Source organism: Vanessa cardui, chromosome 7 (genome assembly GCF_905220365.1).
Source record: "Vanessa cardui chromosome 7, ilVanCard2.1, whole genome shotgun sequence".
Taxonomy (NCBI): Eukaryota; Metazoa; Arthropoda; class Insecta; order Lepidoptera; family Nymphalidae; genus Vanessa; species Vanessa cardui.
The window spans coordinates 3,168,149-3,194,788 of NC_061129.1; the positions used below are offsets into that span (position 1 = coordinate 3,168,149).

The 26,640-nt window shown below is 35.2% G+C and overlaps 25 non-coding genes across 25 annotated transcripts; 11 read left to right on the plus strand and 14 right to left on the minus strand.

Annotated features, from left to right (window-relative positions):
* Window positions 1–517: 517 nt before the first annotated feature.
* Window positions 518–589, minus strand: Trnaq-cug. Its single transcript has one exon. It is a non-coding gene; the product is annotated as a tRNA-Gln (tRNA).
* Window positions 590–1,372: 783 nt separating this feature from the next.
* Window positions 1,373–1,454, plus strand: Trnas-aga. The gene has a single exon. It is a non-coding gene; the product is annotated as a tRNA-Ser (tRNA).
* Window positions 1,455–2,056: 602 nt separating this feature from the next.
* On the minus strand, window positions 2,057–2,138 carry Trnas-aga. The gene has a single exon. It is a non-coding gene; the product is annotated as a tRNA-Ser (tRNA).
* A 1,272-nt stretch (window positions 2,139–3,410) lies between these two features.
* On the minus strand, window positions 3,411–3,492 carry Trnas-aga. Its single transcript has one exon. It is a non-coding gene; the product is annotated as a tRNA-Ser (tRNA).
* Window positions 3,493–3,783: 291 nt separating this feature from the next.
* Window positions 3,784–3,855, plus strand: Trnaq-uug. The gene has a single exon. It is a non-coding gene; the product is annotated as a tRNA-Gln (tRNA).
* A 1,011-nt stretch (window positions 3,856–4,866) lies between these two features.
* Trnaq-uug lies at window positions 4,867–4,938 on the minus strand. Its single transcript has one exon. It is a non-coding gene; the product is annotated as a tRNA-Gln (tRNA).
* A 288-nt stretch (window positions 4,939–5,226) lies between these two features.
* Trnas-aga lies at window positions 5,227–5,308 on the plus strand. Its single transcript has one exon. It is a non-coding gene; the product is annotated as a tRNA-Ser (tRNA).
* An 898-nt stretch (window positions 5,309–6,206) lies between these two features.
* On the minus strand, window positions 6,207–6,278 carry Trnaq-uug. Its single transcript has one exon. It is a non-coding gene; the product is annotated as a tRNA-Gln (tRNA).
* Window positions 6,279–7,778: 1,500 nt separating this feature from the next.
* Window positions 7,779–7,897, plus strand: LOC124531502. Its single transcript, XR_006966549.1, has one exon. It is a non-coding gene; the product is annotated as a 5S ribosomal RNA (ribosomal RNA).
* A 374-nt stretch (window positions 7,898–8,271) lies between these two features.
* Window positions 8,272–8,343, minus strand: Trnaq-uug. Its single transcript has one exon. It is a non-coding gene; the product is annotated as a tRNA-Gln (tRNA).
* Window positions 8,344–8,629: 286 nt separating this feature from the next.
* On the plus strand, window positions 8,630–8,711 carry Trnas-aga. The gene has a single exon. It is a non-coding gene; the product is annotated as a tRNA-Ser (tRNA).
* A 605-nt stretch (window positions 8,712–9,316) lies between these two features.
* LOC124531503 lies at window positions 9,317–9,435 on the minus strand. The gene has a single exon (XR_006966550.1). It is a non-coding gene; the product is annotated as a 5S ribosomal RNA (ribosomal RNA).
* A 1,502-nt stretch (window positions 9,436–10,937) lies between these two features.
* Trnaq-uug lies at window positions 10,938–11,009 on the plus strand. The gene has a single exon. It is a non-coding gene; the product is annotated as a tRNA-Gln (tRNA).
* Window positions 11,010–11,776: 767 nt separating this feature from the next.
* Window positions 11,777–11,848, minus strand: Trnaq-uug. The gene has a single exon. It is a non-coding gene; the product is annotated as a tRNA-Gln (tRNA).
* Window positions 11,849–12,407: 559 nt separating this feature from the next.
* Window positions 12,408–12,489, plus strand: Trnas-aga. The gene has a single exon. It is a non-coding gene; the product is annotated as a tRNA-Ser (tRNA).
* A 2,316-nt stretch (window positions 12,490–14,805) lies between these two features.
* On the plus strand, window positions 14,806–14,887 carry Trnas-aga. The gene has a single exon. It is a non-coding gene; the product is annotated as a tRNA-Ser (tRNA).
* Window positions 14,888–15,689: 802 nt separating this feature from the next.
* On the plus strand, window positions 15,690–15,808 carry LOC124531544. Its single transcript, XR_006966587.1, has one exon. It is a non-coding gene; the product is annotated as a 5S ribosomal RNA (ribosomal RNA).
* A 696-nt stretch (window positions 15,809–16,504) lies between these two features.
* Window positions 16,505–16,576, minus strand: Trnaq-uug. Its single transcript has one exon. It is a non-coding gene; the product is annotated as a tRNA-Gln (tRNA).
* A 994-nt stretch (window positions 16,577–17,570) lies between these two features.
* Window positions 17,571–17,652, minus strand: Trnas-aga. Its single transcript has one exon. It is a non-coding gene; the product is annotated as a tRNA-Ser (tRNA).
* Window positions 17,653–18,108: 456 nt separating this feature from the next.
* Window positions 18,109–18,180, plus strand: Trnaq-uug. Its single transcript has one exon. It is a non-coding gene; the product is annotated as a tRNA-Gln (tRNA).
* Window positions 18,181–18,814: 634 nt separating this feature from the next.
* LOC124531504 lies at window positions 18,815–18,933 on the minus strand. The gene has a single exon (XR_006966551.1). It is a non-coding gene; the product is annotated as a 5S ribosomal RNA (ribosomal RNA).
* Window positions 18,934–19,305: 372 nt separating this feature from the next.
* On the plus strand, window positions 19,306–19,387 carry Trnas-aga. The gene has a single exon. It is a non-coding gene; the product is annotated as a tRNA-Ser (tRNA).
* A 1,415-nt stretch (window positions 19,388–20,802) lies between these two features.
* Trnaq-uug lies at window positions 20,803–20,874 on the minus strand. Its single transcript has one exon. It is a non-coding gene; the product is annotated as a tRNA-Gln (tRNA).
* Window positions 20,875–25,144: 4,270 nt separating this feature from the next.
* On the minus strand, window positions 25,145–25,216 carry Trnaq-uug. Its single transcript has one exon. It is a non-coding gene; the product is annotated as a tRNA-Gln (tRNA).
* A 934-nt stretch (window positions 25,217–26,150) lies between these two features.
* LOC124531509 lies at window positions 26,151–26,269 on the minus strand. Its single transcript, XR_006966555.1, has one exon. It is a non-coding gene; the product is annotated as a 5S ribosomal RNA (ribosomal RNA).
* Window positions 26,270–26,640: the final 371 nt, after the last annotated feature.

The window sequence follows — 26,640 nt, forward strand, 5'->3', positions numbered from 1 at the left end:
GTTCTCAGTTTTCTTTCCAGAGGCGTTGATGATGATGATGAGTTATTGATTCAACGCATTGAGCAAACCTTTTTATCAATGATTTTTTTATTCGAATCCAGAATCTTCAAGATTTCCATTCTTTATTTCTATGTTGATCAAATAAAATATTAAAACAACCATTATCAAAAGTGCACTATTGTAATTTTTTTATATAGAATAGGTGGGCGGACGATCATATGGGACACCTGATGGTAAGTGGTCACCATCACCCATAGACAATGACGATATATTAACTATTCCTTACATCGTCAATGCGCCACTAACCTTGGGAACTGAAATGCTATGTCCCCTGTGCCTGTAGTTACACTGGCTCACTCACCATTCAAACCGGAACATAACAATACTGTGAACTGTTATTCAGCGGTAGAATATCTACTAATAATAATTAACAGATTCGTCGCAATTATTTGAAATTTGTGACAACCAATCGCAAAATGTGTTTCCCAATGTGTGTACGACAATAAGCAAAAAGGCCAGGTTCCACCGAGATTTGAACTCGGATCGCTGGATTCAGAGTCCAGAGTGCTAACCGTTACACCATGGAACCGGTTGAAAGATATAGCCGAAACGAAGTCCAGTTTGAAAAAAAAATACTTTCACTTTTAGTGCATCTAGAATGTTCGATACGCACTTTCATTTTGCCAATAATAATGACTGTTATTAGAATCGCTGTAATTTTAAGTCATTTCAAAACTAATGTTTTTAAATGTCATAACTAAACAGAATATTTAAAAATAGAACTTGAATTTACTTTGTGTAATATAGCCTTATTTGGTTATATTAAATTGGGTAGGTAGGATAGGAACCATTTTATGCCTATTTTAAGCTGTTTAACAGAATATTTGAAGCCGTTTTCCATTTCAAAGGGTGTATAGAACAGTATACTATACAAGTGACACAAAATTTTAGGTACCAAGGTCGATAGTTGATAGGTACCAATACAAGCTTTCCAGCTTACCACGTAGTCCATTTGACAGTCAACCTACTTACATAACAAAATAGAAAAAGTAATGAGGGTCATTTAGTTAGGACATCTACAAGCTATTACTTACTTATAGATTTTTCTTGAAAGTTGGATTAATATTTAAAGTTTTACGGGTGAGAGGTATCCATACCATCCTGACGTCGTTTCTAACATTTTTGACGATATCACTGATTATACAAACTTTACACTAACCAAAATGAAATATGGAGTACAGTTGCGGCGATTTCGTGTTTTGCAAGTTCTTGTTTCTTGTTCCCAGTGCCTTCCTAGCGATTTCATTTAATAGTATTCTATTTAATTTATCTTGATTTAATAATATTCTTTAAATTAAGGAAACTACGTGTAGCAGTCGTGGCCGAGCGGTTAAGGCGTCTGACTAGAAATCAGATTCCCTCTGGGAGCGTAGGTTCGAATCCTACCGACTGCGAAATTTTTAATGATAATTTTTATTGATTGGAATTAATATACTCTGATATTATAAATCAGAACCTCCAGCTCTGAAAGCCCACAATCTAGCTGTTTTTATTAAGATATCCGTCTCTCTAGGGTGAAAATCAGTATGTTTCTAGTATTATCTAATATATGTACGTTATTTTCATTGAATAAATGATATTTGCTATTACAAAACAATTTGGATAACCCATCAGAGTGTCTGCAGACGTAATATATCTCAGACCTTAAACAAAATTAAAATAAATATTACGATACATGCTTTTAACTCTATATTAATGAATATATTAATTGCTTTTACAAGTACCTTATTGAGAGACGGCTTACACTGAGGACAGATAGTGCAGCGTTGAAATGACTGTAACATTTTAAAAATGGGACAGTAGGAAGATGATCAGAGATGTTACAAGAGGTACTAGTGGTTTATGTACATTATTAATGATTCCTGGGGAGAATTAGAAACCTGGAGCCCTAAGTGTAGGTGAGCATCAACATTAGGTTCATAGGTATAAAAATTAAATAACATTAGGTATAAAATACATTAATATAAAGCAGATTTATCGAAATTCAGCAAAAAATCGCAGTCGGTAGGATTCGAACCTACGCTCCCAGAGGGAATCTGATTTCTAGTCAGACGCCTTAACCGCTCGGCCACGACTGCTGCATATGCAACCCTTAATATTAAAAATTGTTTGCTTATAATTTCTTATACGAAGTATTACTACATATACCCTGAGGCGGTGAAAGGTGTGGGTGACGTGAGCTAACGCCAACGGCCTCAAATAAAGGGGAATGAATTACGTATGATGTTGTAAATATCAATAACCAAAAGAAAAAACAAGACGTCGTCCACGATTTGGGCCCCTGAATGACTACAACGGTCTTGCTCGCATCGTCATGGTTCAATCTTATTAAAAGTTTACCTTTTGTTGTATTTTACTTATTTATCAAATCATGGATTTTCAAATAATTCGTTTAGACGAATTTAATTGTCCTTAAAATCATTTATTTTGCGTTTGTCATTTCGATTTTGCAATACATGGCAGAAGTTTAAAAATAAGGTTGCAACAACATGTGAACTATTTAAGATGGAACCATTCTATCAATAAATATTTATTACCAATTAAATTATAATATATTTAAACTATGCACGTTGCATAAGGTTCATCAAATCAATATTTTAGTACACTTTCATCTTGTACTAGAAACTTTACGCGCACTTAAATTCCGTGAAAGATGTCAAAAATACTTTAACTATTAATTCCTATTGATGCGATGAATAAAATATAATAAGTATTCAAAAAAGTCCTTGTTTATAAAATAATAATCTTTCACCTCCAGAGATGCACCCAGAGCATGGATGGAAATACTCGTCGGAAAACTTATGGGACTTTTATAATGACTGATGCGGAGCTATTGCCATTCGGGGAGGGTTTTTTTTATGTGATAGGTGGCAAACGAGCAGGAAGCTCACCTGATGGAAAGTGACTACCACCGCCCATGGATATCTGCAGCACCAGGGGGCTTGCAGGTGCTTTGCCGGCCTTTAAGGTTCTGGTCTTTATTGAAACATCAGGGTTGACTGTTTGAGGGGCGATTCCTGATGTAGCCATTGTAATCTGTGAGGAAAAATGAAACAGAGCGACTATAGTTGAGGTTTGAACTTACACTACCGAGAATATATGACACAACGCCCTCCTTTCAGTCCCAAAGGCACTGCTCTTCGAATATGAGCTAACTAGAAGACACGAGTCTCCATTTCTAACGATACGGATGATGATAATCATTTCTTTCTAGCCAAATTTCTAGTCAAACGCCTCGCCCACGTCTGCTGCAAGTCAACTCCTCAATATAAACAAAAGAGTCAAAATTGTTATAAACAAATATTGTCTTTCATTTAAATCACAATATCATGAAAAGTCAATAAAAAAATCGCAGTCGGTAGGATTCGAACCTACGCTCCCAGAGGGAATCTGATTTCTAGTCAGACGCCTTAACCGCTCGGCCACGACTGCTGTGAGCCAAATCCTTAATATAAACAAAGAATTCTAAATTCTACCGTTTGTTCAGTAACTAAACTTTACGTACTTGTGTGAAAACTAAGATTTAAGTGACCGACTTTAGCGAGATTAAATCCCAATGTGAGATATTTCCATAATTGCATTTATTTGCAATCAAGTGTACAGTATGGGTTAGTTTTATGAATTACATACAAATATTTGAACAAGTGTTCATAATGTGTGTCAAGTGTAATTAACGATATTATTTAATTCTAGACTACTTATTATATTAAATAACATACATGTGGTTCCATGGTGTAATGGTGAGCACTCTGGACTTTGAATCCAGCGATCCGAGTTCAAATCTCGGTGGAACCTGATCTTTTTGATAGATTTCAAAGTTGTTGATATTTACTATAGAATTGATAGGTGAACAAGGTTCCACCGAAATGTATAGCTAATTAGATAATGCCAAACTATTAACATTTTTTTCGGCTACTGTTAGAATACTCAACGATTAAGAGCCCTAGGTCCGTCTAAAGTCACAGACATGCCAGTGGCAGTGCCATTTATACTGTTCATGGATCAGAGCAATATAAAGGATCAGGGTTTTTAGACGGACGTTTTAGCAACTCTTTCGTATGCTTCATTACTGAAAGTCGTGCTTATCCTGAAATGCGATATAATGATGTGTCGACTACCTTCCTCCACACCACTCTGTTCGTGGCTATTCTCAGGGCAGTTGGAATATTGAGTCCCGTTATATTTTGAATCTGGTCGGACCAGCGGGTAGTCGACCGCGTGATCTCTTGCCTTCGGATTTTCCCTACTACAACCAGTTTATCCAGACTGTCTGGTTGTCTCCGGGCAATATGATCAAAATATCTTAGAGCTCGTTGGTAACATATAGTGGATAGTCTGGTAGCTATCTTCAGTTGTTCGAGAATAGACTTGTTAGTTCTTTTTGCTGTCCATGGTTTACATATATGTAGCAAAACTTCCGTTTAAAAACGCCTGTGAAGAGCTGCCTCAACGAATTGGACATAATGTAAATTAATCTAACAATGATGCAGCCCCAATGTACCGAAATGAAATTTGAATCTTGAATCTTGTTCCATACTTTTGCCGATTGAAAATCGTCTGAAATGATCAACAAGGTAAAGACATTCGGAAGTAGATTAAAAAAGCTTAGATTCAAAATTTCTTAAATCGACCATTAATGTTTCAAATATTCCTTCTAGAAATCTCTCTAGAAGAATAGTATATACCCAATATTTTTTACGCCTCTTTTTCATTTCAAATACCAGAATAGCGTGTGACAGCAGCCGTATATGGAACCTAAAGTGTGTACTATATCGTATTAACAACTTTATACCAGTCCAAAAGATCAGGTTCCACCGAGATTTGAACTCGGATCGCTGGATTCAAAGTCCAGAGTGCTCACCATTACACCATGGAACCTCATGTATTGTACTTATTATTATGAGTAGTCTAGAATTTAATAATATCGGTAATTACACTTGATACATAATATGAAAACTTGTCCAAATATTGAGAATTCATAAGACGAATACATATTGTACACTTTACTGCAAATAAATGCTATATTATGGAAATGTGAGATACATTGGGATTTAATCTCGTTAATGTCAGTCATTTAAATCATTATTCACACAGTACGGAGAGTTTAATTGTTGAACTAAAGGTAGTACATAGACTTCTTTGTGTATATTGAATTCTTGACTTGCAGCAGTCGTGGCCGAGCGGTTAAGGCGTCTGACTAGAAATCAGATTCCCTCTGGGAGCGTAGGTTCGAATCCTACCGACTGCGTTATCTTTTATACATTTTTCGGCCCGGCAAACGCTCCGAAGAGTATGTATTAACATCGCCCAGGATGCATCTTTTTAACGTGACATATATTTTTTTTTACGGTAGGTAGGTAAACATATCGAACAACGTATACATATAATAAAATTGTAGTGTCTGTTTGTAATATTAAAATAGCCCTTTATTACTCAATGCATATGTAAGTATACACGGTACAAATGCCAAAATAACATTTTTTATAATTTTTGTCTGTCTGTCTTTGTGTCTGTTTGTTCCAGCTAATCTCTGGAACAGCTGGACTGTTTTTGACGGGACTATCACTGGCAAGTAACTGTAATAATAAGGAGTAACTTAGGCTTTTTTTGTTAAATTTAAAAGCGTACAAGGTCGCGGGCACAGCTTGTTTGATATAAATATAAAAAAGAGCTAAGTAGCATTATTTACTGGACATAGCTCTCGAAGACGAAATTCGAAGATTTAAGGAAGTGTATTACGAGATTGTCTAGCATCTCAGCCATATTGTACCTTAGAAGGCGAAACAAGGTAGTAAGGAGGCCAGTACCAAATTCACTTTCTGAATCTTGCTTTGTACTATTGCCAATTGAAAATCGTCTAAAATGATCATCAAAAGAAATACACATTCGGAAGAAAATAAGTAATCTTTGATTCGAAATTACTTAAATGAACCATAGATAGAAATATTTCTCAAAGAATAGGGTGCACCTAAAATTTCTTTAACCGCCCTTTTTTGTCTTAAATACAAGCACAGCGCTGAATTACCGTCATTGTCCATGAGAGAAGGCCTTAACGAACATTGTTAAAGCCTGCTCTCGAAATGATTCAATGAAACCTATATTGTCTATCATATTATATGAGCAACTTTATACCGACCAAAAAGATCAGGTTCCACCGAGATTTGAACTCGGATCGCTGGATTCAAAGTCCAGAGTGCTCACCATTACACCATGGAACCGTATTAAACATCGATATTATTAGCAATTACTTTAAAATTGCTGAAATTAATAACACTTGTACAAACGCAGATTAATCACCGTATTAAGCACTTATTATGCTTTAGTAAATAGTGTTTAAAATAGTGTTGTTTGTAAAATTGTGTTGCGTATGGTTCATCAAATCTTTATGGCTTACGAATTCCTTGACGACGATGACGACGCTACGGTATATCTGGTATCAGAGAAACATAACTATTCATTCTCCTTCTGGTTAGCACTATTGAATGCATACAGGAGTCTCATCAAGAAGAGATTATATATTTCTATTAACCGTGCGCGAAGGTTCAGAGATGGCCCAGTGGTTAGAATGCGTACATCTTAACCGATAATAGCGGGTTCAAACCCAGGCATGCACCGCTGTTTCATGTGATAATTTGTCTTTATAATTCATCTCGTGCTCAGCTGTGAAGGAAAACATCGTGAGGAAACCTGCATGTGACAAATTTCATAGAAATTCTGCCACATGTGTATTCCACCAACCCGCATTGGAACAGCGTGATGGAATATGTTCCAAACCTTCTCCTCAAAGGGAGAGGAGGCCTTTAGCACAGCAGTGGGAATATACAGGCTGTTTTTGTTATTGTTGTTGTTGATGGTTCACAAGGGTAGAGGTAAGGATGTCCTATATATTTTTTTTTTTAAATATGAGACAACATCACATACATTACTCTGATCACAATGTAAGTAGCTGAAGCACTTGTGTTATGGAAATCAGAAGTAACGACGGTACCACAAACACCCAGACCCAAGACAACATAGAAAACTAACGGTAATCTACATCGACTCGGCCAGGAATCGAACCCGGGACCTCAGAGTGGCGTACCCATGAAAACCGCTGTACACACTACTTGACCATGGAGGTCGTCAAAAGTCTATAAAAGTCATGATAGGTAATCCCTAGCCCCTCAAAGCCCCAATGGTCCATCACAAGGGTTATAGTGCGTCACAATCCATCAGATTCTTACGCGACATTCGTTTTAAGGAATTTAGGAAGATTTTAGATTTCTTGCTTCCACGTTATTATGAAAAGTGTATAAAAAATCACAGTCGGTCCTCAAAATAAACACAGAAGAGAAAGAACCTTTAGTTCAACAATAAACTCTACTTGTGGGGGCAATCTTTTTAGTAAACGACTTTACCAAGATTTAATGCTAATGGTAATTCCGTAATATTAAAGTTATTTGCAGCAAAGAGGTCAATGTATGTAAGTCTTATGAATTCTTAATATTTAAACGTGTGTTCATTTTGTGTGTGTGCTCTTTAAGTGAAGTTTAAGAGATTTCATTATCTAGACATCTTGGGAGTAAATTGTCCCTGGTCCAAGTCCAAGTGGCTTTAATCAAGGAAAGCACCGAAATATCGAACAATAACTTTAACATGCCACATTTGAGTATAATTTTCTGTTATTAAAATAAAACTTGTTTTCGAAGAAAATATTTCTGCTATTCAAATGAGCAATCGCCAACGTCCATACCACGTTGAATACACCGGTTCTCGTCCGATCACCGAAGTTAAGCAACGTCGGGCGCGTTCAGTACTTGGATGGGTGACCGCCTGGGAACACCGCGTGTCGTTGGCTTTTTGTTGCTGCTGATATTACTGTTAAAGTCTTGCTTGCGAGAACGTATATCCATCTCCTTAGAGAGATATGCAAGTGGCATCTACCTCCATGATAGCAGACGGTCCAGCTTGGTGAGAAAGGATACATAATCGTTGTATATTCTAACAGCAGCCGAAGAAAAACGTTATTTTTGTGACCTTATCTAAATAAACAATATCCAGTTTTATTACTACTACAAATTCCTTGCACAAAAAGCCTTAAAGAATCCTGTGACAACAGGACCTTCTCATAAAGTTGCTATATCATATTTCTGTGAACCCTATAATATAGGTTGTTTATTCCTGTCTATTATGTTGTAAATATTAACAGGTTTCAAATCTATCAAAAAGATCAGGTTCCACCGAGATTTGAACTCGGATCGCTGGATTCAAAGTCCAGAGTGCTCACCATTACACCATGGAACCTCATGTATATAAATTAATATTATAAGTAGTGTACAATTAAATAATATCGGTAATTACACTTGACACACAATATGAACACTTGTTCAAATATTTAGAATTCATAAAATGTTATACGTTCTACGCTTTGCTGCAAATTAATGTTATATTATGAAAATACTCTCATTGTGAATTAGTCTTATAAAGTCGGTTTCTAAATAATTACTCACACAATTCTGCAGAGTTTAACTGTTTAACTAGGGGTATAATAATTCAGACTTCTTTGTGTATATTGAGGACTTAGCTTGCAGCAGTCGTGGCCGAGCGGTTAAGGCGTCTGACTAGAAATCAGATTCCCTCTGGGAGCGTAGGTTCGAATCCTACCGACTGCGTTATCTTTTATATAAGTTTTCAGTCTGAGAAACACTCCGAAGAATATCAACTAACAACGCCCAGGGTGCATATCTTCGACGTGACATATATTTTTATCAATATAAGCAGCAGCAGTAACTGGTCATATTGAACAATTTGTTATAAATATAAAAGAGAGCTAAGTAGCATTATTTGCTAGACATACATAACTTTAGAAAGCGAAATGCGAAGTCTTAAAGTAGTGTAATATGAGATTGTCTTGAAACTCATATTGTACCATGGAAGGCGAACCAAGGCAGTGAGGGCGCTAGTGAGTAGACCACCCGTCCGACAGTCAGATGTCATTGTTAAAGGAGGCCCTTCAAGAAATGTGTTGATATGAACTCAAAATTATGAAGATATCGATAAAAATGAGTAATAATTACTATTATCTAGATTAAAACCAAATATCTGCAAGTTGAGACTGCTTACGTTGCTCTGCGACACATATTAAAATAAAACAGACGTAAGTGGAATTAGTTTATTTTATTCTGCGATGAATTTTCACCTATCTTTGTTCTGAATGATATAAATACGCTCCACTACGTTCTTAAAGACTTTAATAGTAATATCAGCGGCAACAAAAAGCCAACGACACGCGGTGTTCCCAGGCGGTCACCCATCCAAGTACTGAACGCGCCCGACGTTGCTTAACTTCGGTGATCGGACGAGAACCGGTGTATTCAACGTGGTATGGACGTTGGCGATAGTGTTTTCGAATAATATAAAAAGATTTTTCTGGTAAATTAATAATATAAATAGATTTTTTTGAGTAATTATTACTATCACTTTTTCCTAATCATTACATAGTATAAAACAAAGTCGCATACCACTATTTTAGATGTTTAAAATTAGGCAAAGGATTTTTATGCGTTTTTTTAAATAGATAAAGTGATTCGAGAGGAAGATGTTTGTATATAATACATGGACAGAAAGAAACAGTGATAATTTTAGAAGTTTTTAATGCGATGTAGTAAATAAACAAATTCTGTTGTAAGTATATGTAGTATCTGCATTGCAACATGCAACATCATTTAAGAGATTATGGATAATGTAATGTAAGGAGTTATAGGGGTAGCGCAGGGAACAATTTTAGGTCTTATTTTAGTTCTTGTACATAAAGAAGGAAAATATGAGGTAAATACTTGGTGGTAGAGCTTTGTGCAAGCCCGTCTGGGTAAGTACCACCCACTCATCAGTTATTCTACCGCCAAATAACAGTACTCAGTACTGTTGTGTTCCGATTTGAAGGGTGAGTGAGCTAGTGTAACTACAGGTTAGGTCTTAGTTCTCAAGGTTGGTGGCACATTGACGATGTAAGGAATAGTTAATATTTCTTACAGCGTCATTGTCTATGGGTGATGGTGACCACTTACCATCAGGTGGCCCATATGCTCGTCCGCCAACCTATACAATAAAAAAAAATAGTTAGCATGATTTGGTTAAAGCACAGGCAACTGAACAATGACTTAAAATTAAATAAAACGGTTTTCGTCCGATCATCTATACATATAACAAAATTGAAGTGTCTGTATGTAATATTAAAATAGCCCACAATTTTTTTTACTCAATGCACATGTATGTATACTTGGTACAAAATAACATTTTTTACTATTTTTGTCTGTCTGTCTGTTTGTTTCGGCTAATCTCTGGAACAGCTGTATAGATTTTGACGGGATGTCACTGACAGGTAACTGATTTAATAAATAGTAACTTACGCTATAATAATATATTTTTTGTTAAATTCCAACGCGTCAGGTCACGGGCACAAGTAGTATATAATAAGTGAAGAGTACATCATTCAATGTGGAAAATAGGTTGTACTGGCTTTTAAAATTTCGATTTAGTTGCGCAGAGCATAGACGATATTTACAGTAAAATACCCAGAACTTAACATCTCTGTTAAAAGGATAACTAGTTAATATCGGTGATAGGAAACACCTACCTACCACCTACCAAGGGACTATTAAGACAAGTGGTTTCAATTTTTTTTTATTATGCTGTAAATTAAACTAGCTGATAATTGATCTTTCAGTGCCATAAATATATTGATTTGATGAAACTTATGGAAGATGAACAGTTGAAAGATGTATTACTATTTACTAAAACACAAATAGATACTAATATAGATTATTAATTTGTGTTTGTACAAGTGTAATTAGTTAAAGCGATTTAAAGTAATTACTAATAATATCGATGTATAATATGGTTCCATGGTGTAATGGTGAGCACTCTGGACTTTGAATCCAGCGATCCGAGTTCAAATCTCGGTGGAACCTGATCTTTTTGACTGGTATAAAGTCGATGATACCATATAATAGACAGGAGACAAAGGTTTCCTCTAAATATTAGGTTAGGTCTACGTCCAGCAGTGGACAAAAACGGTCTGATGATGATGATGAAATATTAGGTGCCATCGACAAGGCCTGCTCTTACAACATGGATGATGAAGGTATTCAAGCTCTGTACTGGTATTTGAGTTACAGAAGGAGGCGTAAAATAAATATTGAGTGCATATTATTCTACGAAAAAGATTCTTACAGTTGCAACATTAATGGTCGAATTAAGAAATTATGAAACAAAGCTTTTTCATCGATTTTAGAATATCTTTTTCTTATTTTGATGATCATTTTAGACTTCAGAATGTGCATTTGGGCATATTAGTACCGTTTAGTGTAGATTAATTTACATTTTATCAAAAACGGGCGTTGAGACAGCTCTTCGTAGCAGCAAAACTGTATCATATAAATTGTTTTGGCACTGACATGTCTCTATCTTTAGATGGATCAAGATAGCAGACAACCCTTCATGGTGAGAAAGGGCTCTTAATCGTTATGTATTCTAGCAATAGCTGAAAAAAAATGTAAATAGTTAACCTTGTCTAACTAAAGATTCGTCTTTAATAACCCTGACTGCTGGGATCCATGCATCGTGTAAGAACAGGCCCTACACGTAACGCAGTCCTCTAATATTTCGGTCAAACCAATGTCCCATAATATATATTCTAGAGTGAATATCAACAACTTCAAAATCTGTCATAAAAATTAGGTTCCACCGAGATTTGAACTCGGATCGCTGGATTCAAAGTCCAGAGTGCTCACCATTACACCATGGAACCGTATGTATGTTACTAATTATTATAAGTAGTCTTTAATTTCATAAATATAGGTAATTACACTTGATACTTTAAATGAACACTTGTTCAAATATAAAAAAGTCAGAAGACAAATTTTGTATGTATTAGATCAGTTAATATTGACATTTATATTCACATTAACACTACATTCTTAGTGTCGTTAACATATACAAATGTCACCTCCTGCCTATTCATGGTGAGCCTCGTTCTGCTGACCATACAATATCACCATTTGATGATTTTGCTTTGACTTACTAAGCGATGGGTGCGAAATGGTCATGATGATTTACAGTCGGACGTGTAAAGTTATTAATTACATTTCAGGTTATCTGGATAAGTGCTACGAATATTAAGGTCTGATTCTTCTTCCACATTCTACACTTCGCTCCAAATGAATTTTACACTTTACATTTATCTCATATTGTCTTTTAGGACATTATCTTTCTAAAATTGTTCATGTGAATCTTTCCTCACTATATAGTGGCGAAAAAAAAGTACCATGTCAGACTCAGAAGTTTCTTATCAAGGAACTCGACTCGCAGCAGTCGTGGCTGAGCGGTTAAGGCGTCTGACTAGAAATCAGATTCCCTCTGGGAGCGTAGGTTCGAATCCTACCGACTGCGAATTCTGTTACAAAAAATGGGTGACCGCCTGGGAACACCGCGTGTCGTTGGCTTTTGCTATTGCTGATATCACTATATAAGACTTGTTTACTGCACGAACTTAGTCAAACGTATCAATAACATTGAGAACGAAGATATACTATTGACATTAGTCATAAATTATATATTGAACTCATTTTCCATACCATTTTTGGCTTATCGGACTTCCAAGTTCCTTTCGTACTAAGTTTTTAGTCAATCTCATGATGCCCTTCCTTACGTCATTTTTTTACTTTGTGGTAGGGTTTTATGCAATGCCTTTAAAGTGGGTACCACCCATTCATCAGATATTTATCCCGCCAAAATCGTACTCAGTATTCTTAATTAATTATTATAATTATTGTATATATTCTTAATGTGGTTGAAATGTACAACAAACATCTTCTTTTTTTTTCTGGCTGGAAAAACGCATTACGCGCTTCCCCCACATGCTGGAAGGTGGGGGGTGTGTGTGACTCCCCGGTTCCCTGGACCACCAACCCTTACCCACTAAAAAACCAGCGGTACCCTCATCGTCTTTCGGCGGGCGCCACGGGATCGCTTACGCATGCTACCGTGACGCCCTGGGCGGGGGGAGAAGGTGCGCGTAGCGCCTTTTCCTCCTCCCCGGTCGTCTACGGCGGAGCGGGTCTGCAGCGGCATCCTCTTCCCGCTCCCGCTCCGCGGCTTCCTTCTGCGACATCACGTTTTCATCGAAGGGGCGCATCTCCGACCAACACGTCCAAATCGTCAACGAAATGCTCGGCAGCGAGATGTCTTCGCCTAGGGACCCCACGCGGCACACTCACTCAGGGTGTGGTGCGCCGTGTCGACTGGCGCACCACACTCGTGGCAGGAGGGTGACACCTCCCGCCGCGCTATTCAGTGCAGGAACTTACCGAAGCACCCGTGCCCGGTAAGCACCTGCGTCATCCTGAAGGTGAGCGTGCCTTTCTTACTCGCGACCCGGCGACTCACGTGGGGACGGATCGCCTCCACTGTCGCCAGGCCCGCCGTGGGTGACCCCAGGTCTTCCTGCCATCGGGCGATAAGGGCTTGCTGGGCTAGAGCTCTGATCCACCCTACCTCCGCCGACCCTGGACGGTCTCTGCGATTCCTCGCCTTGACTCGGAACCGGTACACCTCCGCACAACAAGCACCTCCTCCCTATTCATGATCAGTTTCGTGACCATGGAATTTGACATTTTGCTGGTTTATCTTCAGGTTACTAGGTAATTAGTGAGCAAAAGTAGCCGCTTTTCAGGATTATATGTAAAATAATAGGGTTCAAACTCAAACTCAAATAACTTTATTCAATATAGAAGCATTACACTTTCTTATTGATGGTCAATTGAAACACTACCACCGGTTCGGAAAGAAAATACCCTGACCTGAGAAGAACCGTCGAAAGAAACTCAGCGGGTTTTTTTTTTGTTTGTCTTATGTATTATATAAATAAACAATTTAATATGAGATGAAATAGCCAGGAGGCGATCGTTTCATTCCCAAGGTGTGCTATCGATCATAAACTCATTAATTGTATAATAACCTTTTGCATACAAGCGTTCCTTAATATTTTTTTTAAATTTGGCAACAGAGGCATTTTGAACGCTTTCTGGGATCCTGTTGTAAAACCGTATACATTGCCCCACAAAGGAGTTACTGACTCTACGCAGTCGAGTAACAGGAGTAGCAAGTTTGTGTTTGTTCCTTGTACCAATGTTATGAGTATTATATTTTCTCATGAAATCATTAATATTTTTTCGTACATACATAACATTAGATAATATATATTGAGAAGCAACAGTCAATATCTTGATTTCTTTAAATTTATTCCTTAACGATTCTTTAGCTCCTAGGTTATAAATTGCGCGAATAGCCCTCTTCTGTAGCACAAATATGGTATGGATAGCGGCTGCATTGCCCCACAGCACAATACCGTATGATATTATACTATGAAAGTAACTGAAATATACTAAGCGAGCCGTATCAACATCGGTACATAATCTAATTTTTTTGACCGCGAATGCCGAACTTAGTCTACTCGCCAATCCGTTAATATGGGGCCCCATTGCAACTTGGCATCAACAGTAAGGCCAAGAAACTCCGCAGAATCAATTGGATCCATCGATTCGTTCGAATAACAGGTCACTAGATAATTGCCTCAAATATTGAGTCTACTTCGAGCTTTACATTATAACCTTCTAATATATGTTTATGGAAATATTCTTTATATTTTTGGTAATACTCTAAGTATAACTTCAGATTTCTTTGTTTATATTAAGGGTCTGGCTTGCAGCAGTCGTGGCCGAGCGGTTAAGGCGTCTGACTAGAAATCAGATTCCCTCTGGGAGTGTAGGTTCGAATCCTACCGACTGCGTTATCTTTTATACAAGTTTTCAGTCCGGGAAACACTCCGAAGAGTATGGCGTAGCTAGATAGATATTTTTATTAATATACGCGGTAACAGATAATTTCGAATAATTCGTTATGAATATAGAAGAGAGCTAAGTAGCATTAATTGCTGGACATAAATCTTGAAGACGGAATTCGAAGACTTATGCAACACTTAATTTAAACAAACTAATAAGATATAGTTTTTATTCAATTACAAGTGTAAGTGCATTCTTAGTACAGATTTGAAACCGTTTTGCAAATGACTTGAAATAAAATTTAAGGGCTGTTTAAACATTTCTCAGGAGCAAAATAGCAATTCTAGCAAATTTCTCAGGTTCAGTTCAGGAATGGCTTTATTCCTGGAATTCTCCGAAATTTTGAAGAATGTCTTTGATATCTCAAAACATTGCAAGTCAAAATATTTATTAAATTCTTAACTGTTTTTCGAAATAAAACAGTTCACATAATATTGTCTTAAATTTTCGCGATTATTACACATTTAGATGAAACTTGTTATAACGGATTTGAATCGCGTATATTAATTATTTTTGGCATCCCGACGTTTCGAGCACTTTACAGCGTTCGTGGTCACGGGTAGACTAAGGTGGCATTTGTCTATTTGAGGAACAAAAGAAATATTATTTACAACTACCGCCAACGATTTCTCAATTGGTATCTTGAGTAACGTACGTGCAACCGGAACGTTATAACTAGTTTTATTTAAAACAGTTCAGTCAAAAGTTCGGTTTTCGAACAATCTATTTATACTTTTTAGTTAAACTATCGCCAACGTCCATACCACATTGAATACACCGGTTCTCGTCCGATCACCGAAGTTAAGCAACGTCGGGCGCGTTCAGTACTTGGATGGGTGACCGCCTGGGAACACCGCGTGCCGTTGGCTTTTTGCTATAACTGATAACACTATATTATAAGACTTGTTTACTGCAAGAACTTAGTCAAACGTATCAATACAATTGAGAACGAAGATATACACTTGACATTAGTCATAGATTATATATTGAACTCATTTTCCACAACTTCATTGACTATCGGACTTCCAAGTTCCTTTCGTACTAAGTTTTTAGTCAATCTCATGATGCCCTTCCTTACGTCATTTTTTTACTTTGTGGTAGGGTTTTATGCAAGGCCTTTAATGTGTACCACCAGTTCATCAGATATTTTTCCCGCCAAAATCTTACTCATTATTGTTGTGTTTTCCATTTGTGATCGAGCCAGTGTATCTACAGGCACAAGAGATAACATCATAGATTCCAACTAACGCATAGGTAATATAAAGAATGGTTAAGATTTCTTTTTCTTCTGGATTTTTTTAAATTCAAATAATTGTCTATGAGCGGTGGACCACTAGACCACTTACCATCAAAATATGTGAACATATGCCATAAAGGCGTGTCACGAATTTGCAGGAAATATTGGAAAATCACAATCAAAGACATTAAGACGAAGTTTCCATTTAGCTGATGTAAAAAGAAAAACGAATTGACGATGGTTGATTATATTTCGGGGAAATCTACATCACCTGTTTGTATAATACAATAGTATTATGTAAACAATTTTAAAATCTTTCAAAAAGATCAGGTTCCACCGAGATTTGAACTCGGATCGCTGGATTCAAAGTCCAGAGTGCTCACCATTACACCATGGAACCGTATGTATGTTACTTATTATTATAAGTAGTCTATAATTTAATAATTATAGGTAATTACAGTTTATACAAAAAATTCACACTTGTTCAAATATTTAGAATTAATAAGAAGAATTCTGCACGCTACAAGCCCACGTTTGATATGTTCTTAACATCGTTAAAATGTGCAAAACCTCCTGCCTATTTATGAATAGCTTCGTTGAGAGTTGCATGATATTTTGTAGGTTTATCTTCAGGTTACTAGGTAATTGGTTAGCAAAGGTCACCGTTTTTCAGGGTTAAATGTATAATAATAGGATTCGACTAGCAGGTTACTAGATAATTGCTACAAATATTGAGCTCCCTCTGGGAGGGTAGGTTCGAATCCTACCGACTGCGATTGATTTTATAGAATTTACATATATTCGTATGGGACTTCATTTTTGTTTATATTTGATTCTTTGGCTTTATTTGACGACACATACACGTAAAACTTTTTGTCGAAGTTGAGACTTTTATCCCATCAAAAACATAAATTTAAAATGAGAGCCAAGAGAGGTTCATGTAAAATTACACACGGTGCTACTCGCCAGTTCTGTTACCTGAACTTGGCTGACACGTTACCGCGTGTCTAGGTGTTACCACTTGTATGACAGTAGTCAACGTACAAAGTGCAATCCATGTTACCATCGATTGCATACAATGAATTGTATCTAATCACCAGATAATTTGGTCTACTCGTAACTGTCTCATCATGATAAATCTTTAATTTTCAAATTCTGAAGTGGTTCCTTTTAAATTTTTTCAAAGGCCTCTTCTACTGATATCCAATTTTTGTATACTGACATTGCTTTTTGGTAAGCCACAAACATTTGGCGTAGCTTTACCTTTAACCTTATCTTTTACGGCCTAAATATTTTTTTATGAATTCAATCTGTTCAAAATATATGCAGAGGTCAACTCCTACACGATCCATGAAAAAAAATGAAGGTCTATATGAAAATTCTATAAAATCAAACGCAGTCGGTAGGATTCGAACCTACGCTCCCAGAGGGAATCTGATTTCTAGTCAGACGCCTTAACCGCTCGGCCACGACTGCTGTGAGCCAAACCCTTAATATAAACAAAGAAATCTGAAGTTATCCTTAAAGTATAAGCAAAAATAATGTAAAGAATATTTCCATATATATTAGAAGTGTACAATGCAGAGCTCGCAGTAGACTCAATATTTGAAGCAATTACCTAGTAACCTGCTATTCGAATCCTATTATTTTACATGTAACCCTAAAAAGCGTCGATCTTTGCTCACTAACTACCTAGTAACCTGAAGATAAACCAACAAAATGTCAAATTCCATGTTCACGAAACTGCTTATGAATAGACAGGAGGTTTGCACATTTTAACAATTGTAAGAACATATCAAACGTTACTTGTAGCGCGCAGAATTCTTCTTATTATTTCTAAATATTTGAACAAGTGTTCATTTCGTGTATGAAGTGTAATTACCTATAATTATTAAATTATAGACTACTTATAATAATAAGTACAATACATAAGGTTCCATGGTGTAATGGTGAGCACTCTGGACTTTGAATCCAGCGATCCGAGTTCAAATCTCGGTGGAACCTGATCTTTTTGAAAGATTTTAAAATTGTTTACATAATTATATTGCGTTATACAAACATGTGATATAGATTTCCCCGAAATATAATCAACCATCGTCAATTCTTTTTTCTTCTTACATTAGCTAAATGGAAACTTCATCTTAATGTCTTTGATTGTGATTTTCCAATTTTTCCTGCAAATGCGTGACACGCCTTTATGGCATATGTTGCTGTTATATTTTGATGGTAAGTGGTCTAATGGTCCACCACTTATAGACAATGGCACCGTAAGAAATCTTAACCATTCCCTTGTGCTTGTAGATACACTGGCACACTCACAAGCGGAACACAGCAATACTGAGTACGATTTTGGCGGGATAAATATCTGATGAATGGGTGGTACCCACGTTAAAGGCCTTGCATAAAACCCCACAACCAAGTAAAAAAATAACGTAAGGAAGGGCATCATGAGATTGGCTTAAAACTTAGTGCGAAAGGAACTTGGAAGTCCGATATGCAATGAAGTTACGGAAAATGAGTTCAATATATAATCTATGACTAATGTCAATTGTTTGTCTTCGTTCTCAATGTTAATGATACGTTTGACTAAGTTCGTGCAGTAAACAAGTCTTATATAGTGATAACAGCAATAGCAAAAAGCCAACGACACGCGGTGTTCCCAGGCGGTCACCCATCCAAGTACTGAACGCGCCCGACGTTGCTTAACTTCGGTGATCGGACGAGAACCGGTGTATTCAACGTGGTATGGACGTTGGCGATAGTAGAATTAAAAAGTATAAATAGATTGTTCGAAAACCATTTATTTTGACTGAACTGTTTTTTTTTTAAGTCATTGAAAAACAGTTAAGAATTAGATGAATATTTCGGTGACTTGCAATAAATATTTTGAACATTAAAGACAATACTCAAAATTTGTGAGGTGTTCCTGGAATAAAGCTATTCTGAACCTGAGAAATTTTCCAGATTTGCTATTTTGCTCCTAAGAAATGTTAAAACAGCCCTTAAAGTTACCAATGGGAGCAAGTCATTTGTATAACGGTTTTAAATCTGTACTAACAATGGTCATACATTAGTAATTAAATAAAAAGTATATTTATTGGTTTGTTTATATTAAGGGATTAGCTCACAGCAGTCGTGGCCGAGCGGTTAAGGCGTCTGACTAGAAATCAGATTCCCTCTGGGAGCGTAGGTTCGAATCCTACCGACTGCGATTGTTTTAAAAATAAATTTAATATCACAGTATGAAACTGTCTTTTGCTGATTTTGATGACGATTTTCTAATCTGTCTATCTGTTACTCTTTCATGGATTAACCACTGCACTGAATGTGATGAAATTTTGTATCAAATCTGAAATCCAACGAACCTTTGGTTCCTTTTTAATACCTTCAACCTACAACCATCTCTATCATAACAGACGGTTAGTTGTATCTCAAAAGGAATTATTTCTTACTTTAATTTCTCTATTATATGTGTCATTAGTATCAGTTTGTATTAACGATTTTATTCAAAACTCACTACTTTTCTCGCCCCACTGTGCACCTGCAAAACTTCAGTTTTATTCAAAAGACTTTTAGGACTTTCGAACCCAGACATGTTTTATGTTGATTTCATTTTAAACTCTCACAAAACACTCAACTACATCACAATATTCGAACCTAATTGAAATAAAATTCCGCTCCAAAAATTAATCTTTGTTAAATTATAATAAATACAGTAAATGTTAATTATATGTAATATAAAAGTTAGAAAGGATTAAGTAGAACAAGTAAAAAAATATGTAGAAAAATTATTAGTTGATTTGCAATTTTTATTCGATTTCAAAATATTTTGAAAACGTTACCGTGATGCACTTATTAATTATCTGCATATTCTTTTTTTTTATTTATATTGGGATGGTAAAGACCAATTAGCACCCATAGATATTGGAGCTGCTAAAAATATTAACCCTTAAAAAACCAATGCTAAGTTTGGTGGCCAAACTCTTCCTGAATTTGGCCACCATAAATGTTATGCACCCTTATGCCTGTAGTGACACTTGCTTACTGACTCTTTAAGCCAGAACACAACAACGCCAAGTTGTTTAGCGGTACAGTATGTGATTAGTGAGTGATACCAAACGGGTTTATCTATTAATCTATTATTTACCTTATTAATATATAGAGTAATCATTACATAGTATGGAACAAAGCCGCTTACTGTATGTCTGTCTCTGTGTATGCTTAGATCTTTAAAATTATACAACAGATTTTGATGCCGTTTTTTTAATAGATAAAGTGATTCATGAGGAAGATATATATGTATAATACAAGTACCAAAATGTATCTTAAATACATTGTGTATTTTATATGGACAAACATATGCAATGTTGATTTTTTTTTTTCGAAGATATTGCTGATTTAAAATGCAGAGACATAGCAGTTTGTATCGTATAATAACAAAAGCTATGATTTTGTAATATATTAATATTCTGCTGTTTATGTATTACCAATTTACCAGTATTGCACCCTTACGAAGCCGGGGCTTGTCACTAGTATTATATATGTATTAATGATACTTGCCTCAAATACGAATTTACTTATACTAATAACTTGATATAAAAATATTAGATTAAAAAATAAAAAATCAGGTTCCACCGAGATTTGAACTCGGATCGCTGGATTCAAAGTCCAGAGTGCTAACCATTACACCATGGAACCGTATGACGATTTATATAGATATATTTATTCTCTTATATTATTAATCAATTATGTGTAAATAATCTGAATGAAAACTTGATTAAATAAAATTAGTCATGTTATATTACATAAGGCAACGTTTGTAGCAACTATGTAAATATATATACATATAAATGAACATTCTACAATTTCTTATGTGTTTTCAGCGGAACAATCTTATATTTAACATAGTAGTTTTATTTATAATCAGCAGGCGAACTGCCAAGTGGGTCACTGACGCCCATCAATTGGCATTGTAGGAAATAATACCAATACCCGACATTCCGATAACTTTAATTACACTAGCTTACTCGTTCTTAAGCAACAACATTAGAATATGGTGTCTGGTAAAAAAAGAGTAACTACTAAGTTTCCTGCCAGTTCTTTTCGGTAGAATCTACTTTCCGAACCGGTGGTAGCTTCACTTAATTGTGAAATGACGATTCAAAAGTGCTTGTAAAAGTCTACTTGAATAAAGTTTATTTTGATTGATTAATTGGTACAATACGGGATCGAGGTACCAGACGATCTTGCAAATAGTTCAATAGCTCTACCACCATGTTAAATGATAGTTCCCTTTAAAAGTATGGTATGAAAAATAATATATTTGAATATATGGTTACTCCTTTTATCGGTCTAAGTTTTTCGACGTCTAAATATTTTAACGACATATAATAAATAATTAAAGGCATTTTTGCTCCGTTTAAGCCGTTATAATAGCTTTATTGTACACAACATTTAAAAAAAACAGTTATATACGTGGTATATTAATCAATTCAATTTATTCAAGTAAACTTCACAATGAAGCGTTTTTGAAATGTGAATAATTAAATACTACCACCGTTTCGGAAAGTAGCTTCTAGCGCTCGCGCTTCTAGTTGCTCTTTTCATATAGATAAATTTACAATGCTGTTATTTACAGTAATTAGTGTCCTATCATGGAACCCGAACCTAACTCCAGTCGTTTCTTTCCAAAAAGTACTCTTTTAATTACAAATATGATTTATTTATTAATTTAGTCTTAATAATCTTTTTAAACTTTGATAATTGCAAATTAATTATATTTACATATATCTTATTATAAACGCGTATACCATTTCCCAAAAAAATACTCTTTACCGTATGCAAACGGAAACTAGGAGTAACAAGTTTATTATTATATCTTGTATTAATAGTATATCAGCTTTGATGGAATACTCTTTTATAATCTTTTGTATAAACATTATATTATCGTATATTATGAAGCAGCCGTTAATACACCGATTTCTTTAAATTTCTCATTCTCGTGTAATGATGTCCTAGAGCTAATATTGTAAATAGTTCGGATAGCTCTTTTCTGCAGAATAAAAACAACTTCAACATCAATATTAAGATAGTTTAGTTAACGTTTTTATTTAATTTTTGTACGTACCCCTCCTTATTAGATGATTTATTTTTTATAAGTAGTTTAGACTAGACAGTATTCATAGAATGGATCCGAATGTAAGACGTATTGATTTGATAAATAAAAGAAATATGACATAATCCCACAAATATATATGGGAAATAATAATTTTTAATTAATCCGATCTTATAATACGCTTGTGCTATTGACTCAAATAGACAAGTTGTTATAAAAAGGCTCGATAGATGTCAACAAATCACCCACCAGGACTTTAAACTTTAAACCCGAGCTCAGCACTCAACCTCAGGGCTAAGGACATTAGTACTCGCCTGAAAATCCGGTGACGCTGTAAAGGCCAGTAGGGCCAACAGTATTACTTTACACAAAAAAAACAACAAATCAGAAGTTGTTCAGTGTTGAACACCGCACAATCGGTAGTCTGAACGTTGTTTAATAAAATTTAATAATTCTATGTATCTAATTAATTGTAATTAGTGTTTAAGAATAAGTATAATATATTGTTATTGTTTTAAATATACATTGCTTACTTATAAATTGGTTTTTCTATTTATTTTGTCACCAGTTCTCCGACATATAAGACTAGATGTAAAAAGCGATCTCTTCCAGACAAAATATACACCAAAAACCATTACCAGTAACAAAAGTAGCTTACGCGACCGCTTGTTAACAGAAAACCATATCAAATCATATCGAAATGACCTAATTAAAACATTTACAAGGTTTGTATCCTTGATGGAAGGCACGCGAGTCCCTGAGGCACATAACTTGAAACTTGAAACGATGTCCATTAGTTTTATAATAAAACATTTCGGAGGCGTATATAACGGCGCGCCTTACGTATTAACTGATTACTTTAATAAAAAAATGCTAACTCTTCCGTTGTAGGTGTCAAGGGAACGCTAGCGTGTCGCGGCTTGAAATCTATGTAAGCTAGTTTAACAATTTTAAACGATGTTTAATCAACTGTTAACGATTTTAATTAAACTGAAGATTTAGTTACGAATTTATGTGTTTGATGAATTTAAGTCACGGGCCTTAGATTATTTATATATCTTGATAGAGTTTCGCAATTGAAATAAAGGAGCCAACTTCATTATCCTAGTGTGTGTGACAGCTAAGTTTGACACGATTGTCATGTATTTAGAGGCTTTGACAGTTTATCTAGATATATAAAAAAATTAAAGCCCATACCGTATAACACTACCGAATTTATTGCCGGTGGTAGGTCATCAGATATTCTACCGCCAAACATCAGTACTTAGTATTGTTGTGTTCCAGTTTGAAGGAAGAGTGTAACTACAGGCACAAGACATAACATCTTACTTCCCAAGGTTGGCGGTACATTGACGATGAAAGGAATGGTTACTATATTTTACAGCGTCATTGTCTATGGACAGTGATGACCACTTACCATCATGTGGGCCATAAAAAGAATCCCACTAAAGTCACATATTGAGGACCTATTTTAATATAGTTGGTATATATTTTAGAGTATCATATTTCTCTCTATTTACAACAATTTGATCAGGTATATAAGAATATCTATTTTTAATATAAAACTTTATCAACAGTATAAAGCAATTGGTCAAAACAGCACTAATTATTACTTATGTAATAATTTTATAGTAGCATATTTTCGTTTTTAAAAATACTAGTATTTCCTTGGTATAATTTGTCAGTTTATGTTTCTCTTCTTCCTCATACGATAATTCCACGATTTTCTTGGCAAAGGTACAAATATAAATTGAAGATATAATATATAAATACTTTTTGTGGGATTCTATATTATCATTTATACAAGTTGATTTTGATCCATTGGTGAAGTTTCGTGCCAACATTTGTGCAACACACCCAGGATTTTTAAATAATTTAATTTCGAAAAACGAACGCTTGATGTTAGATAATTAACGCCAACCAACCAAAATCAGAAGAAAGACATATATATACATATATGTATACATATACGGTATATTCTACTGGTAAAATTAAATATCTTATTATAATATTATATTATAATAGTTATTCTAAACGACTAAATACTTGCTTACTAATATAACAATTTACCGTTATTACTATATTAAATATAAATGGGGAATAATCATTAGAATTAAAAAATAATAATAGCCATGAATTATATACAGATGATTTCGTCATAGTCTCATAATTTCTCAGTTTCCTAGTTACATGCACAAAGAATTTACAGTGATTTTTATAATAACATAATCAACTGATTAAATTAATTTGAATAAACAGTATCACCGGCCCTAACCCTTCCGATTACAAGCGGACACGATACTTATCAGTAGTTCACGTCGCGACGCCGACATTACCTGTGAATTATTATTTCTGATTAATAAATTGTGGCTCCCCGAAGGCAGGGGCGGGGCGCGTTCTCGTCAATTATGAAATTTGATGCTTTTTCATTAAAACCTACGGGGCCCGAGAGGCCGGAGCCGGGCCTTCAGTGGGTTAACGGGACTTGTGACGTGTTAAGGGTTATTTTAGTCATTTGACAGGTGACAGGTGCGGTTATTGAAAATTTGCTGAATATTTATTCGATTTTTTTATAATCGAATAAAGAAACAATAAATAATTATTTAATTATTGAACTTGTCTATTCGATTTCAGATTAAATATATTTATTTTTTTATCAATAAATATTGCTGATTTGTTTTTTATCAGTTGATTTAAAAATCAATTTGATCGATTACATATTAAACGACAAAATTAAAATTATAATTAATATAACATCAAGGAATGTATTTGTGACAGACTCGAATATAAATTAATTAATTATTTTATATCGTTACAAATGCCGAAATAATAATTTCACTAAAAATAAAGATCAGGTTCCACCGAGATTTGAACTCGGATCGCTGGATTCAAAGTCCAGAGTGCTAACCATTACACCATGGAACCGATTACGATGTATCGGGCTCGGCGAAATTTTGGATCATTTGTGACAAGATAACTAAGTTTACAATTTGGAATGAAATGTATTTCAATACTATGTATCTTATCAAAAATATTTGTCATATTTGTTCAACTTTATTCATTTATACATTAATTAGACACTAGAGGTCAAGAGTTTATCTATGTATTCGTTCCGATAAGACAATGGAACTTTTATATTATATAATTGTTTAAAATTTGTCAAAATATATAAGTAGATGTCTTGTAAAATTATTGTGTATTGTGATCGTATCCATTATTTACTAATGATGATTATATATTTTCTTGGTATGTAATAAAATACATAATTTGAACTGGAATAACTCACTAATAATGACAAAGCGTGAACCTTAGCTGATGATTCTAAGTTCAAAACTTGATGTAATTAATTTCTATTTATGGTTCATCTCGTGCTCGGTAGTGGAGACCAACAGCATAAAAACCTCCAGGTTTTACCGTGGTGGATGAGAATCTGCCAAGTGTAAACAACATATTGAAGCAGCGTGGTGGAGTAAGGCCCAGCAGTGGGACATTAACGGGCTCTTACTTAACCGTTACTTTAATTATTTTAAACTTTCACCAAAACAAAGTATAAGGTCATCGTCCTCATACGTCAGTATTCGTAACACTAATAACTAATCTGTGTCAATGACAATTAAGAATGAAGGCAGTAATTTGTACTAGTTTGAACTAGTTTTTGCCAGTTAGACGGGGGGGGGGGGTCGTATTGCATAGCGTATGTTTTTTGTTGCACCCGTTATGTATGCAAATGCTAAAGATGGTCGGTTGTATTAGACGTGAAAACTTATCAGATTTTAATTAAAAGTTTGTAATATTAGATTGGATTTACTACTTTATTATTGTATACTAGAAAAAATATAAAATAAATTTATATAAAAAAGGCCAACGACACGCGGTGTTCCCAGGCGGTCACCCATCCAAGTACTGAACGCGCCCGACGTTGCTTAACTTCGGTGATCGGACGAGAACCGGTGTATTCAACGTGGTATGGACGTTGGCGACTCTTAGTTCAAAAATATTAAACAATACTAAAAAATAAAACGATTACCTAATTTAGTTAAAAAGCTATTTCTCACGTGTTTGGTCAGAGTAGATATATTATCAGGCAACGCTATTGATTAGATCAGTCATACTTTACTAAATTATTAATGAATAGAGACTGAGAAGGCAAAAGGGCAAATAATTAGCATACTAATAACTGTTTGTCTGGGCATAATATTTGACATGGTAGAGGTGTAGGGTATCTATAGGGTTACGAGAGTAACCTTAGCCTTCAATACGGTTTTTATGACATTTGATTCAATATCACAATTTATTTCCCATTACTATTGCATATTATGAATATAGCAGGGGCTATTGAATTTGCTTTA